A 16,399-nucleotide genomic window follows, 5' to 3' on the forward strand; every position below is an offset into this window, starting at 1 on the left:
CGAAGCTCAGGATTGCAGAAGAGAAGAAGAGAATTTGATGAGTGAATAGAACTGAGGAGAAGCAGGGTATTTATAGTATTGGAAATACCCGCCCCTCCCCTCTCAGCCATTCATGCTCCACGATTTTAGGAAGAGTTGTGGTGAAAATGCCCACAAGAATAGGAAGACTTGTTCCACCACAACTTAATGTGTGGATGGTAGATTTCTACATGAAATCTACCTCTAAAAAGGAAAAAACTCGGAATTAAAATAAAGTCCGAGTAAAACACTAACCCCACCCCAACGCACGTGCGAACCGGGCGAGGCGGGCAGCGGTGGCGCGCGTGTGGGGTTCCCTTTCCTTCTCTCTCTACAATAGTTTAAGCCTTCCAAATGGGTTGGTATTAAAAAGGTGGGAATTAGTCCCTTATCCTTCCAATGTGGGACAAGAGTGTCTTCCTTCTACACACTTTAAACCACCATCTTGAATGTAATCTCCAACACCAGATGCTCTGTCGGGGTGTGAGTGCCCGGACCCTTAGGGTTGGGGTTCAACCTTTTGGAAAGAAAACCATGCTAACTAGAAGAAAACACAGTTGGTTGAAAAAGGAGAAAGCTGTTGTATTATTGAAACAATGTTGAAGATTACAAAGAAAACAATGTATTATTATCATATCATATCATTGGATTGTATGGCGTTGCCACCAAGTAAAGGTCATCCTTCTTTCCAGCAGTGATTCCTGAGGATTCAGTTAAGTCCAAACCTTTAGAATACTGAGTTCCTTGAGGGAGTTCCCAATCAAAATGAAATAGCAATTTGGCTAACGGAAGAATAACGTTGGCCAAACCAAACGACATCCCGGGACAGATCCTCCTCCCGGCCCCAAACGGGAGGTACTCGAAGTTATTCCCTGAGAAATCGATGGAACTATTCTCAAATCTCTCAGGTAAAAAGCTCTCAGCATGCTCCCAGTAGGCAGGATCCCTACTTATGGACCACACGTTGACCATAACCCAGGTTTTGGGTGGGATTTTGTAGCCGTTGATCTCGGTTTCCTCCCGGCATTCTCGAGGGATTAAGAGTGGCGAAGGGGGATGGAGGCGGAGAGTTTCTTTGATCACAAGATTCAGGTATTTAAGATCGTCCACGTCTTTTTCGTTGAAATCTTCTTTAAAAGCCTGTCTAACTTCAGCTTGAGCCTTGGCTAGTATGCTAGGATTTCTCAGCATTTCTACCATTGCCCAGACGACTGTAGTGGATGAAGTCTCTGTTCCAGCAGTAAATAAATCCTGCATGTGCGTCCAAACATTATTAGCGTTAGTCTATTTGGTACGGTGTTATTAGTTTAAATTTGATCGATGGATAATTTAATTAATTATATATACGAATAAGGGGTTATTGGTTCACGGAATCTTAGATTACCCCAGGTAATAGAATTACCTGGGGGTAAGTAATGTGAGATTTTGAAAATGTAAGATTAGCTTATGTGTTTGGTTAAAATTGTAGGAATGTAACATTAGTTGATGTATTTGGTTAAAATTGTAGGAATGTAACATTAACTTGTTTGGTTGAAGGTTATATTACATCAATTACTTAAATGCCCTCATAGAAATTGAAAGCCCATAATTCAAAATTTAATAATAATAATAATAATAATAATAATAATAATAATAATAATAATAATAATAATAATAATAATGGGATGAGTACGATAAAGATGCAATTCAATAATAATAATAATAATAATAATATACTGAATGCGCAAGCCGTAAGGTCTCTGTAATGAATAAAAGAAGATAAATAAATGAGGGCAATTTTGAAATATTGAAAAGTAATCTCACATTATCTAACAAAAACTTAGTAATCACATTACCTTAAGGGGGCGTTTGGTTCACGGGATCTTGGATTACCCCAGGTAATAGGATTACCTCCGGGAAGGTAATGTGATATGTTGGGAATGTAAGATTACATTGTGTGTTTGGTTTGGATAGTGTAATATAATATTATCTTGTTTGGTTCAAGGCTATATTTTAAGTTATATGGATCAATTTACAATAATGTGCTCAATAATATATATATATATATATATATATATATATATATATATATATATATATATATATATATATATATATATATATATATATATATATATATATAATGTGTGTGTATTTATTTATATGTATGAATGTATATCAATGCTTAAATATTAAAAAAAAAAAAACTAAATATGTAAATATACACATGTATATTTGATTATATAAACATATATTATTGTTATTGTTATTGTTATTGTTATTGTTATTGTTATTATTATTATTATTATTATTATTATTATTATTATTATTATTATTATTATTATTATTATTATATAAGGATTAGTTAACAAGGGCAAAGGTGGAATAATTCAAGGTAATCTAAGATTACCTAAAAAAATGGGGTAATCAAATTACCTTGAAACATTACCGTCACATCAGCTTTCAGGTAATATATAACATTACCAGGTAATCTTATAACATGAACCAAACAAGGTAATATAACATTACCAGACTCAGATTACCTAGGTAATCTAAGATGATCTAAAGCAAACACCCCCTAAAGGGGCGTTTGGTTCAAGGTATCTGAGATTACCTTGGTAATCTGAGAAAGGTCATATTAGATTACCATGTTTGGTTTAGGTCATCTGAGAGGGTAAGTAATGCAAGATTACTGCCACATAGGAAATGAGAGTATATTTGAGGTAATGTGATTACCAAATTTTGGTTAGGTAATATGAGATTACTTTTCAATATTCCAAAATTACCCTCATTTATTTCTCTTTTATTCATTACATAGACCTCATTATTCAATTATTATTATTATTATTATTATTATTATTATTATTATTATTATTATTATTGAATTGCATTTTAACAGTATGCATTCTATTATTATTATTATTATTATTATTATTATTATTATTATTATTGAATTTCATCATTACAGTACGCATTCAATCATTATTATTATTATTATTATTATTATTATTATTATTATTACTATTATTATTATTATTATTTGTAGTAGTAGTAGTAGAAGCATCTTGTTAAATTTTGAATTATGAAAAAAAAAAACCTTGCAATTTACATCTTTCAATTTCTATCAGGGCATTTAAGTAATTGATGTAATATAACCTAAAATATAACATTCAACCAAACAAGTTAATGTTACATTCCTACAACTTTAACCAAACACATCAGGTAATCTTACATTCCCAAAATCTCATATTACTTACCCCCAGGTAATAGGATTACCTGAGGTAATCAAAGATTCCGTGAACCAAACGCCCCCTAAATATAACCTCATTTTCTACGTGGCAGTAATCTTATATTATTTTTCAACTCAGATTACCTAAACCAAATATGGTCATCTAAGATTACCTTTCTCATATTACCAATTACCTTTCTCAGATTACCCTGGTAATCTGAGATCCCTTGAACCAAACGCCCCCAAGGGTCAAATATGTTATCTAACTACACAGCAAACTGTAATTAGATCACTGAACTCAAAAAAATTATAATTGGGTTCCTGAACCATGTAAATTCATGTAATTTAACCTAAAATAATTTGTTTACATGTTAATGTGCTCAGATCACATGTCGATTCCTTTATTTAAAAATAATTTTTAATAATTTTAAATTTAAAATAAAAAATAGCTTGACCTGAGATGAAGGAGACCCCTTCGTCTCCGTGGCTGGACAGAGACGAAGGGGTCTCCTTTTGTCTCCATGGCCAGCTGGAGACAAAGGGGACCACTTCGCCTCTGGCTAGCCATGGAAACAGTCCCTTTCGTCTCCATGGCCGGGCTTTCGTCTCCGGCCAACCACGGAGACGATCCTCTCCTCAATTTTAAAAATTATTTTTTAATAAAGGAACCGACATCTGAGCACATTAACAGGTAATCAAGTCATTTTAGGTCAAATTGCATGTATTTGCATTCTTCAGGTACGGATCCAATAGTGATTTTTTTTTTTTTTTTTAAAGTTCAGTGATTTAATATTAATTTGGTGTGTAATTGGATGACCTATTTGATCCTTATTACTCTATTAAATAGAGTCTAATTTACAAAGTATTAGATTTGTTATTATGCATGTAATGTAATGTAATGTAATATAATATAATGCACTTACAAACACAATAGCCTTAACGTTGTCATTGGTGATGGGGAAGTGGGGAACTGAAAGCCCTCGTGGGTATCCATCAACCTGAGCAGAACGTCGATCAAATCCTCACTACCACCGGTGTCGACCATCAAAGTCTTCCGCCGCCTGTGATCGCCGATGACGTTGTCGATTATAGCGTCAATCCTGTTGTGCACTCTCAAGATTTTGCGCTTCATTCCGCTGAGGCCGTGGAGGAATTTGAGGGAGGGAAAGATGTCCGCCACGTCGAACCCTCCCAACAAGGTCAACACTTCCTTTATGAGGGCGATGAACTCGTCCTGCTCCTTGAACACACACCCGAACGCCGACCGGCACGTCATTGAGCTTGTGAACTGGAAGACCTTCTCCGTGAGATTCACCGGCCGCCCGCTGCACAACCGGATGAAGTCTAAGAGCCGGGATACCTGCACAAATATATTAAAGAAGCTAAGATAATATTATTAGTAATGCGATATATATATATATATATATATATATATATATATATATATATATATATAGGGTTGCATTCAAATACAAACACTCCTTAAAATACAACTTGAGCTCGTGCACACATTAACATACTTACATGCACACAAGGCGCACTGCCAATAATTTCTGGGATAAGCACGTGCACAAATTAACATACTTGCATGCACAGCGCGTAGGAGGAAAAATCACAACCATCCATCAAAGCTCGTGCACACATTAACATACTTACATGCACACAACGCGTAGGAGGAAAAAATCAGGACCGTCCAATACCACCATCCAACGGCGTCAAATTGTCCACAGGTTTGTATTTTAAGATGTGTTTTTACCTGAATGTAAATCTATATATATATATATATATATATATATATATATATATATATATATATATATATATATATATATATTTTGAAAGGTTCCTGTGCCGTTGAATCCTTCCCGTGCGGTTGTGCGGTTAATTAATGTGCATTAGATTTGTAATCAATGTGCATTAGTATTGTGTTTAATGTGCCTGAGATTTGTACTTAATGTGCATGAATGTGTAATGTTAATGTGCGTGAGTTTTGTACTTAAGGTGTGCGAGTCTTGTGCCTAAGGTGCGTGAGTTGTGTGCTTAATATGCATGAGTGTGTTCTTCATCCACTGCTGTGAAAATTATGTGCATCCACTGCTGCATTTTCTTCTTGTTTTTGTTTCGAAGTGGTGGAGGAATGAATTTTGTCTTGTTTTGCTTTAAATACTAAGGGACTGCTAATGAGAGCGAAGCTGCTAATGAAAGCTTCAAAGATTGTGAAAAAGAAGGAGACTGTGAAAATTTTATATTCTGCTTTCTCATGAGCTCGTAATTCTGAACTACTCACGCACATTATGTACAAATCTCAAGCACATTAAACAGAAGACTCAGACACATTAAGTACAAAACTCACGCACATTAACATTACACACTCACGCACATTAAGTACAAATCTCACGCACATTAAGCACAAGACTCACGTACATTAAGTACAAAGCTCACGCACATTAATCAACCGCACGAGAAGCCACAAATGCACCTGATCTCTTCCATATATATATATATATATATATATATATATATATATATATATATATATATATATATATATATATATATATATATATATATATATATATATATAAAGGGATCATGTGCGGGATGGGCTTCCCGTGCGGTTGGACGCACAATTGAAGCATGTGCTCCATCTCAACTAAAAGCCTAAGCTGATAGTTGAATTGCACGTTAATGGCTATATGCTCACACGCCCCCTCACGTGTGTGGTAGATTCCAAGCAACACGTGGACCGGTAAACTGTAGTATTCGAACCCATGACTTTTGGTCTGGCTCTGATACCAAATTGAAGCATGTGCTTCATCTCAAGTAAAAGCCTAAGCTAATAGTTGGATCGCACGTTAATGGCTATATGTTCACACGCACATTAAGCATTAACTGACGCACTTTAAGTACATAATACACACATATTAAGCACACAACAAAAACACCTTCAGAACACAAACTCATGCACGTTAAGTACAAAACTCACATTAAGCACAAGCCTCACGCATGTTAAGCACAAGCCGCACGCACCTTAAGCACAGAACTCAGGCACCTTTTAAATTTCAACAGCTACTCACATTAAGCACAAAACTCATGCATGTTAAGCACAAAATTCACGCACCGTAAGCACAAAACTCACGCACTTAAGCACAAAACTCACTCACTTAAATTTTCAACAACTCACATTGAGTACAAACCCACACACATTAAGTACAAACCTCATGCACATTAAGCACAAGACTCACGCACTTAAAGTACAAAACTGACGCACGTTAAAAATGCACAATCACGTTAAAAATACTTAAATGCACTGAAACTTAATTCTATATATATATATATATATATATATATATATATATATATATATATATATATATGATGGAAGCAATTGAACGAAGCTAAGGAATATAATTGAAAACATACTATATGTAACAATTGAACCAACCACTATACAAAAAGTATATATAGTATACGGTACCTACCTCCTGGTGCCTAATGGTGCTGAAACCCTGAACGTTTTTAGTGCTAAGAACTTCAACCACACATATTTTGCGCATCTGTCTCCAGTAATCTCCGTAAGGACAGAAGACGATGTCGGACCTGTTATAGGACACAATCCCGGGGAGCAACATTTTGGGGCGGGAAGCAAAAGCCAAGTCGTGGGTCTTTAGCACAGATTTGGCCATGTCCGGAGACGACACCACCACTGCAGAAACTTGGCCTAATTGGACGTGCATGAGGGGGCCGTATTTCTGGGCCAAGTCCCTTAAGCAACGGAGCGGAGACGACGATGCACCACCGTATAAGTGGTGAATGTTTCCCAGGAACGGCAACCTCCACGGTCCGGGTGGCAATTTTTTACCTCTCCACTTGTTCCGCTCTCTAGCTACCAACACAAGGAAGAGTAGTAGTAAGAAAGAAAACAAGTTGATGAGGAGCTCCATTAATAATAATATTAATTGCTTACTTCTTATGTATAATTGTACGTAGTGTTTAATTAACTAGCTAGCAAGGGATAGATAGATAGATGATGGTACGTATTTATAAGCCCCAATAAGACTATATATATAGCAGCAGCTAGCCATCAAATTTGACTTGAATTGAGAGAAGCTTAAGGCATATATATATATATATATATATATATAGTTAGAATAGTAAGAATAACCAAGTACATACGTATAGTACAAGCTAGCTTGTAGAACGTAGACCAAAACCTACTGCAAATGTAATGAAGTTAAAGCAAAAGTCGTCTATGGTTGGCAATGCATGAGCATGAACGGCGAAGATATGATACAAACCTAATTGTTTGGAAACTTTCCTCTTTTGGATAATCATATCGCGTCGTCTGTTTAATTTTGTGGCGGCGGCAGCTATAATGAGCTTTTGAAAAATAAAAAATAGAACTTTTTGCCTGTCTTATTTATATATATATATAGGGAAGGGATCAGGTGTATTTGTGGCTTCCCGTACAGTTGTGTAGTTGATTAATGTGCGTGACTCTTGTGCTTAATGTGCCTGAGATTTGTAGAAGCTCTCATTAGCAGCTTCGTTCTCATTAGCAGCCCCTCGGTATGCAAAGCAAAACAAGACAAAATTCATTCCTCCACCACTTCGAAACAAAAACAAGAAGAAAATGCAGCAGTGGATGCACATAAGTTTCACAGCAGTGGATGAAGAACACACTCACGCACATTAAGCACACAACTCACGCACCTTAGGCACAAGACTCGTACACCTTAGGTACAAAACTCATGCACATTAACATTACACAGTCACGCACATTAAGTACAAATCTCAGGCACATTAAACACGATACTCACGCACATTGAGTACAAATCTCATGCACATTAATCAACGGCACGGGAAGCATTTAACCGCACAGGAACCTTTCACTATATATATATATATATATATATATATATATATATATATATATATATATATATATATATATATATATATATATATATATATATAGGGAAGGGATCAGATGCATTTGTGACTTTCCGTGCGATTGTGCGATTGATTAATGTGCGTGAGTCTTGTGCTTAATGTGTCTAAGATTTGTACTTAATGTGCGTGAGTTTTGTACTTAATGTGCCTGAGTATTGTGTTTAATGTGCGAGAGGTTTGTGCTTAATATGCGTGACTTTTAACACAATCGCACAGGAAGCTATAAACAAAATACATTCAGAACACAAAATCACATACATTAAACATAAAAGTCAGACGAAGACGAAGACGTATATGATGAAGAATAGATAGAGGGGAAGAGAGGATTAAGGGAATAGGAAGAGATGATGAAGACGTATATGATCAAGAACAGAGAGAGGGGAAGAGAGGATTAAATTAAGGGAATAGGAAGAGAAGACGAAGACGTATATGAAGAAGAACATAGAGAGAGGAAGAGAGGATTAAGGGAAAAGAGAGGAAGAGAAGACGCAGACGTATATGTACAGGAGCAACAGGAGCACATTAACATTACACACTCACCACATTAAGTACAAAGTTCAGGCACATTAAGTACAAAGCTCACGCACATTAATCAACCGCACAACCACATGGAAAGCACCCATATATATATATATATATATATATATATATATATATATATATATATATATATATATAATCTAAAAATATAATAAGTGTGAATGAAAGTTATACCCCTCATTTATGTCCATTTTTTCCGTTAAGTTTTTTTTTATACATTATGCTATAAGAGTTGTACTTTAAAATATTTTGGACAAACATACCCCTACCGTTATAACTTCCGTTATTTTTTTCACTATTGTTACCATGCACATGCATCCACCATATATTTTCTTATCTTCTTCATTAATAATAATATATACACATTATATATTTGAGATATATGATAATTATTACCTAAAATATAAATATCAATTTTATAAAAATATTTTACATTACTATTATTATTATTTATAATAATTTAAATATCTAAAATCTAAATAAATTTAAAATTTTAATATAATGTACTAATATTGGGCACCTGTTTATATATATATATATATATATATATATATATATATGATCATATGAGAGATCTATACTAAGAACCAATTTCTGGTTTACATCTAGAAAGATTGGACAGATCAGACTAGATTTTTTCAAAAAAAAATGCGGTGAAATTTTCGTAATTATCAATTTTACTATGCAAACTTGGACACTAATCCTTTTTCGTTAGACGGATCGAGTTGAGATAAAATGTAATACTTATACTAAAATGTAATGCTAATATGAATAAAATGTTTATTACTACTTTTATTGAAATATGTAATACTTTTACATTTTGATTTAAAAGTATTAAATGTTTCCCCAAAAATATTATTATATTTTTCCCTTATAAGTAACAAATACTATAGCCAACATTACTTATAAGGGAAAAGATTTAATTCCATTTTTATCCTAGATTTATAGGTGGCAGTCTATTTTTAGTCAATTTTTATCAGAACATCACCTTTTGGTCATAGTATTATTGTGACATGACCAATTTTGGTCATCTATCAACAAAATGGTTGAAATTTTGTTAAATTGAAGGACATTTTGATCTTTTTAATACAAAGTGCGTTAACCCGTTATATTTTTTATGTTTATTTTTTTCAAAAAATTTATAATTGAAGAGCGAAATGTCCTTGATTTTAACGAAATTTCAACTATTTTTTTTATAGAGGACCAAGATTGGTCATGTCACAATAATACTAGGACAAAAAAGGGATGTTTTAATAAAAAAGGACTAAAAGTGGACTGTCACCTATAAATCTATAATAAAAAATAGAATTAACTCTAAGGGAAAAAATAAAAAAAAAAATAGTTCGAAACCAATAATATTAACTACTTGTGGAGAATTTGTTGTCAAAGAGAGTATTCAAATAACGCAATAAATTGAAGCAAACTACCTAGCAATATCTTTGGACTACATCATATTTGTTCACTTTAAAGGTAAATTGTATTTCTTTATTAAAATGATTTAAAATGTTTAATTTTTTTTACTACCGTATCTAATCTTATTCCTTAAACTAGGGATTTCTCTATCCACAATAACTCATTTAACAATAATAGTTGAACCAAATGAACTCCGAGTAGAACACCTAAATTACTGATATGCTTTTATGTTGATAATAATATGTAAATGTTAATTAATTGGATCATTATCTTGCATAGCTACATTTAAAACTCATTATTAAAAATATCAATGTAGGACAATAGAACATTGTGACACACTTGACGCATTGAAAAGATGCCGAGACTACAACAATGCTACAACCAATTTGGCAAATCTAGAAAATAAAGAAATTTCAAAAATAGCTAATGTTGTTGCATTCATTGATTCTATATGTAAAATACTTATTGTGCATTCATTAAATATATTAGAACTAATATAAATTTACAATTCATTTCATCTAGAGTCAACCTGCTTTGATTAAAGGCAAAATCAACATTAACCTTGACAACAAAACACTTGGTATATAGGATGTATACACTATTTAAACAGGTTTAATTTATGCACAAAGTGATAAACAATTTAACTCCAATGTTAGTATCACTTCAATATAAAAAAAAAGTTTTTTTTAAAAAAAAAAAAAAAAAAACAAAAACACACACAGGCAAACACACAAATCAAGTACTACACTCATTCATACTAATTCCAAAAATATGAAATTGAAAATGAATATGTGCAAAATGGATGCGGAAATTGTTGATGAAACTAGACACGTTGCGGCATCAGTATTCAAACTTATCGTTGTTACTATCAAGTAAACAAGTAATGAAAATAAAACAAGAAGTACTACTTATATATGAACCTTCATCAAATATAATAAATAATATTTTATTCAATACTTCCACCTGAAACATGTAGGGGGAAAACTACCACTGCAAAATATCAACAGGCGCTTGCAAGATCAAAAGTTCATAGTACAACTAAGATCTCAATCATATACACAACAAGACAAATCCACAGCTTCCTACACCATAATCTCATTGCATGACGCTACCATCTATGCTACCACCAGTAACCCAATTGCAAATGACGCACTACCAACAAAAAAGAAAAGGATAAAGAGTGAAGATGAAGACAATTCAAATGCTATCCAAAATAGAATTAATAAGACTTAGAGAAAAAATTCAAACCAAGTATTTATTTACAAAGTTACAAAAATTTATTTTAGTGACAACTATAATGAATCTCCTATATTATCATGCATTCATATACTTTTTATTACCTATTTAAATAAACAAATTCAACATTCAATTGTCTATGTATGAACTTCACATATATAATCTTGCATTGATATATTAGTGACAACTATAACCAATCTATCATATACATTGCAGTATATTTCTCAAACAAATAATTATCCGGAGTATCAGGTTATTGATCCACAGGGAAGCGGGGTGTATCAAACACTAGCTACTAATTTATTCTTATGAAGCTAATCCTAATGATTATCATGGATGGTTGATTAAAATAATTAAAAGAAAGCAAAGTAGCAGGTTTGTGAAAACAATAGAGAGAGACTGAGATTCATTGGATTCAAGTATTTAATCACCTAGTGCCAATCTTAAGAACAATATTAAATATGGGTTTAAACAAGTGTGAGAATGCAAAATAGGGGAAAGAGTTACTCCCGTAATCTCTGACCTAAGTGAATATTCGCTCTTGCGATATAAACACACAACAATGAAAGAACAAGCATTCAATATAAACTCTTAACTACTACCATCTCCCGATGTGCAATAATCAAAAACTAACCTCCTTAACCAATATGCTCTCTCCCAAGGTGCAACAATTAAGTGCAATTGTGTGTGCCCTAAATTATGCCTAACTCCCGTTATGACACAAAGATAGCTATGAAACAAGTAACTATGACCACTAATTACAAGCATCAACAATATAAATCACAATTGAAACACGAGTATAAAACCCAAATAATAATATATTAAAGAAATTTGAGGACTAGGCACATAGGTTCATAAACACTTTAACCCAAGAATCTCTAAGAGAACTTAGCCACATATGGCTAAACTAGTATTCATTGCAATAAAATAAAGAGTTTATAAGCAATCAAAGAGCGTAGAAGAATAGACTAAGTGATTCTCCCAAATCTCCCTAGCTTTTCTTCTTTCTTCCCAAAACAACTTGTAGCTCTTGATTCTACTATTATATTTGAAGATTAATAGGAATAGATTAGGAAATTTTCATACAATATTCCAAAATCCACCCAGAATTCGTGACGCGCTGAGTCAGGACTCGACGCATCGAGTTTTTTTGCTGAGTCATAGGTTGTAGCCCTTCTAGTCTTCTTTCCAATGGGGCAAGAATCACCTGAATCAGACATTCCTAGAGTGAGATATGATCAAAATATTAAGGTGTCGCCAAATTTAGCGGGAATTACAACTCTTTGGTCTTTTGCTCCACTTTTTCCTTGTTTTGTTCTTGTGAACAAATCCATTGAAAGTACCACTCTTTGGCTCTCTTTGAAGCATTTTAGTCTCCTCCTTAGCTTCACCTTGACTTTGTTTTGGCTCCAAGCTCGTCCTAGAACTTCCCTTGCTTTTGCAATTGATCTACAATGGTTTCAAAACTCTAACAAACACCATAAAACATTCAAATCAAGTGTAAGACCATATCTTAATGAAAAAACAAGGGAATTCGCATTTAAAGTAACATTTTCATGAACTTAAACCCCACAAATAGATTCTAACTAACACTAGAAATATGTACAGTTAGGCTCACATCGGTTTATATTTAAATAAGTATTTCTAAGTATATCAATGCAAGATTATATAGGAAATGTTCATGCATAGGTAATTAAATGTTGAATTTGTTTATTTAAATCGGTAAATCAAAGTATATGAATGCAATATAATATAAGAGAGATTAGTTATAGTTGTCACTAAAATAAATGTTTGTAACTTTGCAAAAACGCAAGTCTAAATACTTAGTCTAAACACAATAGTCTAAATAAATACTACTTTTGGTTTGAATTTCTCTAAGTGTTCTTAATTCTCTTCTAGGTAGCATTGTCAGTATTTTCATCTTTGGTACTTGACCTCTTTTTTTATTGGTAGTGTGTCATGTGCAATTGGGTTACTGGTAGTAGCTATAGAGAAGTGATTTGTTGTGTTTATTAACAAAATAATGAAACTATTTATACAAGAGTTTAACAACTAAATACCAAAGATACATCAGAACTAATATAGTGGGAAACAGACTAATAACACCTATTCAAAAGGGGACATTACAGAAGAATAGAATGACCAAAACAGAATAGTGAACTTAATCAATGTGAGCCATCCACAATATGCCCCCACAAGATGGAGGATCCATAAGAGACTCCAATCTTGGAGCGCAAATGAAGAAACATATATCGCCCAAGAGGCTTAGTGAGAACATCAGAAATATGGTCCCAAGTAGAAATATGCTTAACACACAAATAACCATCAAGCACTCGTTCTCGAACAAAAAAGTAATCCAAAGCTAAGTGCTTCATTCGAGAGTGAAAAATAGGGTTTCTCGACACATACATTGCACCAAGATTATCACAGTACAATATCGAGGCTTTAGTAACTGGAACACCAAGCTCACACAGAAGATTTTGAACCCAAACAAGTTCAGCCGCTGCATTCACTAACGCTCGGTATTCAGCTTCCGTGGAAGAGCGGGAAACAGTTTTCTGACGAGTGGACTTTCAGGACACAACATTAGATCCCAAGTAGATAACGAATGCGGTAGTAGACCGACCATAATCACAATTGCCACCCCAATCAGCATCCGAAAAGGTTGTAAGAACAAGAGGAGTACCTGAACGCAGAAATAACCCATGGTGAAGCGATCCTTTCAAGTAACGAAGCAAACGCTTCACTGAAACCCAATGAGAAGCCTCAGGTGCATGCATAATTTGTGACAACCGATTCACCACAAACGCAATATCAGGCCTAGTTGCACCCAAATATTGTAGTAAGCCTATCAACTTTCAAAAACCTATGGCATCCTCCACCATAGCAGAACCTTTTGCAGACAAATGAACAGAGGTAGACATAGGTGTGGCAACAGATTTCGCTGCATCCATACCAAAACTAGACAAAATATTAGTGATGTACTGACTCTGAGATAGGAAAAATCCACCAGAAACAGGCACAACTTCAACCCCAAGAAAATGATGAATCGGGCAGAGAACTTGTAATGCAAACCGGCGAGACAAAAGACTCACAAACCTATCCAGAAACACCACATTATTTATAGTAAGAACAATGCCATCGACATACACAAGAAAGTAAGTTACCACACCATGCAAGCTATACACAAATAGAGACGCATCAGAAGGTAGACAACTCCAAATACCACGCACGAGGCGCCTGCTTCAAGCTATACAACGCTTTTTTTTTTTTTTTTTTTTTTTTTTTTTAACTTACAAATGTGTCCCAGCCGACAAGGATCAACAAAACCAAGTGGCTGATCCATAAAAATGTCTTCATGTAGCGTCATGTTCAAGAATGCATTATTTACGTCCAATTGCCGAACTGGCCACTAACGAGTTAGAGCAATTCTAAGAACCACCCGAATAGTTATTGGCTTCAATCACAAGGCTAAAATTTTCATAATAATCACGCCCAGGTTCCTGCAAAAAACCTTTGGCCACCAACCTAGCCTTATATTTAGCCACACTACCACCTAAGCTACGTTTACCGCGAAAAACCCACTTACAACCAATTGTTTTCTGCCCACACGGTGGAACTAAATCCCAAGTTTCATTCTTCTGTATAGCAAAAATTCAGCATCCATAGCCTATCGCCATATGGATGTTTCAACACTTGAGGAATAGTAGAGGGTTCCAAAGCTGTAGGTAATGGATGTGCACTGATGACATTGATAAAAGCACTGGAATAATATATTGGATTGGGTATGCGATGTCGGGCTAACCAGAGGGGTTGAGGTTTAGTGGAGCTAGATGAAGGATTAGGTTCAGTTGGTTGAGGCTGGGGCGGAGGTTCAATAGAACTAGAGGGAGGATTAGGTGCAGTTGGTTGCGACTGGGTAGCAACATGAGTTGACTGGCTGGGAGAAGAAACAACGTGAGATGAGGAAGCGGGAGACTAAGACGTAGCAGTGTTGGCCTCATGATTAATCAGAGAATGATCACCTAGAGGAGCCGTCGAATTGCGTGGAGAATATGCAATTGAATTCTCAGTAGCAGGACGGCTATCGTGATCGCTGGAATTTGGCAGCGATGGGAAAACCAATGGTATAGAATAGGATGAAGTTAAAATAGTATGAGGTGGTTGAGGCCCAAGGTTGTGCTTAATTGTAGACTTAATAAATTTTTTATAAGGAAATTTAGTTTCAACAAAGTGAACATGACACGAAACATATATATTTTTTGTTACTAGATCAAAACACTTATAGGCAGCCTGAGACACCGAATAGCCAAGGAAAATGCATGGTCTAGACTTTAGTTGTAGCTTGGAAGAGTTATAGGGCCGTAACCATAGATAACACAAGCAACCAAAACACTTGAGTTTTTTTATAGTTGGGAACACGGTTAAACAATTTTTGAAAAGGAGAAATATTACCTATGATTGATGTAGGTAGTCGATTAATCAAGAACACTGTGGTTTCAAAAGCATATGACCAGAACGACGTAGGCAAACCTGCTCGACCGAGTAGCGACATGCCTGTTTCAACAATATGTCGGTGTCTCCTCTCAGCAGTGCCATTTTGCTCAGGAGTATGGGGAGGAGTTATGTGAAATGTGAAATTCCACAAGAATTAAACAACGGAATTATCTTAATAAACTCACCACCATTATCGGAAAAAACTGAGACAATAGAGTAGCCAAAATTTTTTTCTACAAGTCGCTTGAATTAAGGAAAAATTATGCTAACATCAGACTTTCTTTTTAGCGGATACAACCATATATACTTCGTAAAATAGTCAACAAATATGACATAATATGAATAGCCATCTACTGAAACATCTTTCGTACTCCAGACATCTGTGCAAATTAATTCAAGTGGCTTGGAACTTTTTAGGGAATTCTCATAAAATGGCAGTTTATGACTTTTGTGACAGCTCATGAATCACAACTAAAACTATGAACCTTAGAGTGCTTAATACTCAAATTATTTGATCTGAAAACATACTCAAGT

At 34.5% G+C, this 16,399-nt stretch overlaps 1 long non-coding RNA gene and 1 pseudogene across 1 annotated transcript; both read right to left on the bottom strand.

Moving 5' to 3' along the window:
• Positions 1-649: 649 nt before the first annotated feature.
• On the bottom strand, positions 650-9,228 carry LOC109174127 (annotated as a pseudogene).
• A 1,032-nt stretch (positions 9,229-10,260) lies between these two features.
• LOC109174131 lies at positions 10,261-11,236 on the bottom strand. Its single transcript, XR_002053023.1, has 2 exons — positions 11,201-11,236; positions 10,261-10,346 (listed from the first exon to the last, which is right to left on the bottom strand). It is a non-coding gene; the product is annotated as an uncharacterized LOC109174131 (long non-coding RNA).
• Between the last annotated feature and the right edge of the window lie 5,163 nt (positions 11,237-16,399).

This window comes from Ipomoea nil, unplaced genomic scaffold, assembly GCF_001879475.1.
Source record: "Ipomoea nil cultivar Tokyo-kokei standard unplaced genomic scaffold, Asagao_1.1 scaffold0519, whole genome shotgun sequence".
Taxonomy (NCBI): Eukaryota; Viridiplantae; Streptophyta; class Magnoliopsida; order Solanales; family Convolvulaceae; genus Ipomoea; species Ipomoea nil.